At 33.2% G+C, this 4339-nt stretch overlaps 1 pseudogene; it reads right to left on the reverse strand.

Annotated features, from left to right (window-relative positions):
* Nucleotides 1-1345: 1345 nt before the first annotated feature.
* Nucleotides 1346-2400, reverse strand: LOC149196244 (RNA-binding protein L pseudogene; annotated as a pseudogene).
* Nucleotides 2401-4339: the final 1939 nt, after the last annotated feature.

Below are 4339 nucleotides of genomic sequence, written 5' to 3' on the forward strand. Positions count from 1 at the left end.
TGGGTTAGGATTGGAGCGCGTGGCAGTCATATGAGGTTTCCACTCTTGTAACAGTGTACCCACTCAAGAATTATTCCTCTTCTCGTAATCACCTTCCAATATCTGTGATTCCAACGTGAGTGATGTCGAGCAAGACGTTTAAGCATTGTTTTAAAGTGTTAAATAGTGAAAGTAAGATAAGAAGTTTGGTTTTAAAGTATTAAATAATGAAAAAATAAAATAAAAAAAATATATATATATATATATATATAATAAAAAATTTAATTATTTTTAAAATAATGTTTTATAAATTAGTATTAATTCATTTTTTTAAAAATAATAATAAAATATATATATATATATATATATATATATATATATATATTTTGATATTGTAAGGATGATGCTTTAGAAAATTTAGTGAGTGTAGTGTATTGTTATTTTTAAAAAGGGAGTTACGAAGTTTTATAAAATCTTATTTTTATTTTTTTTCGTAATCACCTTCCAATATCTGTGATTCCAACTTGAGTGATGTTGACATATCCACGTTGATTGAGTGAGGCAAGAAGTTTAAGCATGGTTTCAAAGTGTTAAATAATGAAATTTTATATACATTAAATGGAGAATTCAACTAACTCTAAAAAATAATAATACATATGAAAATTTTGCAACTATGATGCCCTAGAAAATTTAGTGAGTGGAGTGCATTGTTATTCCTAAAAAGGGTGATATGAAGTTTTATAAAATCTTATTTATAAGGGTTAATATCAATCTCTACCAAGTTACTGCGTTTAGCTGATTTATTTTAATTCAAAAACTTGCAAAAATAGTAAAATTGTTTAAGAATTCAGTGAGTGGAGTACATTGTTATTCCTAAAAAGGGTGATATGAAGTTTTATAAAATCTTATTTATAAAGGTTAATATCAATCTCTACCAAGTTACTGTTTTTAGCTGATTTATTTTAATTCAAAAACTTGCAAAAATAGTAAAATTGTTTAATCTTAATAGATTTAACATATTGTAGAGAACTTCCGACTTTACCTATTTAAAATACAAATACCTTCCAACTTCACCCATTTAAAGTACAAATATCCTTTATTAAGTATTTTTCTCCTTAACAAGAATATATATCCCAACAAAAAAAATTGAAATTCAATAACCATATAGAAGTACAAAAATTCGAACCATATACCATGAACAAATATTTTGTTAATAATTTAAAATATTAAATTTATTATTTAGAAATAGCAGATTGAAAAATTAAAACAGTAACCAAAAAATCTATGACTAATTTACTGTGGCTGCTGTAACTGAAACTAATTTATCTATAACTAATTTACTGTGGCTGCTGTAACTGAAACTAATTTACTGTTGATGCTGCTGATAGTTTGCATTTGGAGTGATATTAATGAACATATCTGGGTCTTGAGGTTGCGTGGCATAAGCATAACCAGCATTATATGGTTGTGTGGCATAACTATAATCAGCATTGGATCCTTGGATACCACCATAATAAATCCCACTCCATGGATTTGGATCTGTTTGTTGAGGCTGTGTGACATAACCATAACCACCATTGTATCCTTGTCCATCACCATAATATGCCCCATTCCATTCATTTGGATCTGGTTGCTGTGTTTGAAAGGGCCCTGCACGCTGCACTTGTTTGTTTCTTCCCCAAGAAAGCCGAATTGGTCTCTGACCAAGAACTGTACCATGTAACATTTGCAATCCTAACTCTGCAGATGCCCTATTGCTAAACTCGACAAATCCACACCGCTTGCCCAAAGGTATTTTTGCATGCACAAGCTCACCATACTGGCCAAATGTTTCCATCAGCATTTCCACTGTCACATTGGGATCTAAGCCACCAACAAACAGGGTAGTATTGTCTGGATCATTCTCTGGGTCCAACTCGACCACTTGAGGAGGATAGGGTTGTTGATAAACAGTAGTCTGCTTTGTTATGGCAGGAGCTATTCGCATAGGTCTGGAGGAACAAAATATTCCATTCATTTCTGTTATATCCCTAGCCTGCTCATTCTCATCCCCAAATGTTACAAACCCATATCCTTTTGAACGTCCTGTAACCTTATCAGTAATAACTTTTGCTCCTTTTACAGATGGGTATATGGCTTTGAAGGTCTCTCGCAGCAGCTCATCTGTGTCATCAGATGCCAAATCTCCCACGAATATAGTAAAATCTTCATTTTCGTTGCCCAATTTAGCTTGTAAAATTGTTCAGCACTGGGCATCTGTACACCATTGTAATTTTGGAGAACCATCTGGGCTGCTGCATTGCTTACAAAATCCAAGAAGCCATAACCCTCTGAAAGTCCAATCTGCTTATTGCAAATGATCTTAAGGGAAAGAAGGTCCTGGGTAGAAGCAAAACATTGCTGCAGATAATTCTCATCCATCCAATGCTGCAAACCCCCGATCCAGAGGGTCCTAATCTCGTCTGTGGAGTTCACTTGTTGCGAGGATTGCTGCACCATAACCTGAGGTTGGGGTTGGGGTTGCGGTTGCTGGGGCCAAAACCTAGCTTCGGGAGGCAGGGGCATCATCAATTGTTCTTGATGTTGTTGCTGCTGGGAATCGATCGCTGGTTCTGACGTGGGATCTGTCTGCATCATTCTGAAATATCTAAAAGAATGCTAGAAAAAACTCCGCGACACAGCGCAGTGCAGGAAAGGAAATCTACGTCAGCTCGAAGGGTACTAAAAAATTCTATGAAAGCTGAGCAGGTTTTGATCCAGACTTTACAGAGCTATAGATTCTGTCCTCTTATATGCACTCGAAAGAAATAATAGAAAGTAAAACTTTATGTTGGTAATCGAAGATGTGTAGGTTCTATATATATTCGCTTTACTGGCCCGAGCCGACTTTTACTGGTTGGTGCCAATCGTGTTCTAAGCTTCATTTTGTTGGGGTTGGTTGAAGTTAAATGTATTAATTTAAAGAAAAGGTTAAACCATAAAAATGAGATCCTTATAGTTTTAGGTTACTTGTGATATATTTCGAGGTTTTATATAAATTTAGGAATTATTAAATTTTGGGTATTAAACTTTTGCAACTTTGCCACGTGGAAGGATTAGATATTTTATCAATTTTGTTGGGCAAAAACTTGGTTGAAAAAAGTTTTTTTTTTTTTTAATAATCTTTATTCCTCACCATATGTGTGATCTTATTTTTGAGGACAGTTGAATTGGTTTTCTCCTGAGATGAGTGAGAATTAAGCCAGATTAAATATATGACTTGATATTTGTTATGTTTTAGGTTTGATTTAAAGAATTTTAATATTCGGGGATTACTATTATGTTTTTAAAATTTTGTTAGAAAAATTGATTTTATATATATATATATATATTTTAAATTTGTTATATAAAATTTTATAAGTATTTTGGATAATTTTTATTTTATGTTATATGTATGATCATGTTTTTTTTAGAAAAGTCTAATTGATTTTCCCTTTGCAAAAAAAGTTTAAGCAATTTTTATGACTAAATATTTCTCAATTAGATTTATAATTAGCATGTTACTTATTTTGAGGAATGTTAGAAATCATAGAGTCATCCCTTAAGGGTGGTGAATATCACATTCAATGTAGTCTTTTTAAAATGTATATGATTCTTGAGAGAATATATAATGTTATTGTGTATAATTTTATATAAGACTATATGAATAACAATGATAAACATGGTTTAGTATGTGGCACCTTATTACAATAATATTATCATTTTTTAAAATTGAATTTCATTAATATTGATGTTATGAGACATGACACTTGTAGGGTGTTCTCATCTTTCAACATATAGCATACCATCTACACTACTAGATGTATACATGTTTCGAGTCACTTTTGATCACGCAATACTTAGCAACTATACTCCTCTTAAGATTATTACATACATTACGTATTGTAATAAAGTTGATTTTGTATTGTAATAAAAGTCATTTCGTAGAATAGTTAACTAGACGGCGAGGAGAGCAACTGAGGGTAGCATGCAGCCCTAGCTGCTGTAGCAGCTCCCAGCGCGAAGCAACATTCGTTGCGCCTCAGTGGCCCTTGCTACTGAGGTCACAACGACACAAAGAGGAAGGCGAGATCACGACTGTAGTTTTTGGCAGGCAGATACTGTCCCAAATCATATTGGCCCTCAACGGCCTCCTGCTGCTAGGGTTTGAGCAATATGGATCCACGGAAGAGGAAGATCATCATCACACAAATCACGAACAAGAATAAGAAGTAACAGAAAAAACTTTTGCTTCCCTCATCTCTACAACGAGTCTAGCGAAGAACAGACCGTCAGTTTCAAATTTTGTTAAAAAATGGAAGAAATACCAAAAATATCTTTC

This window comes from Pinus tabuliformis, chromosome 2_2 (genome assembly GCF_031772625.1).
Source record: "Pinus tabuliformis cultivar Carrire ecotype Pingquan chromosome 2_2, CPIR1, whole genome shotgun sequence".
In the NCBI taxonomy this organism is placed as follows: Eukaryota; Viridiplantae; Streptophyta; class Pinopsida; order Pinales; family Pinaceae; genus Pinus; species Pinus tabuliformis.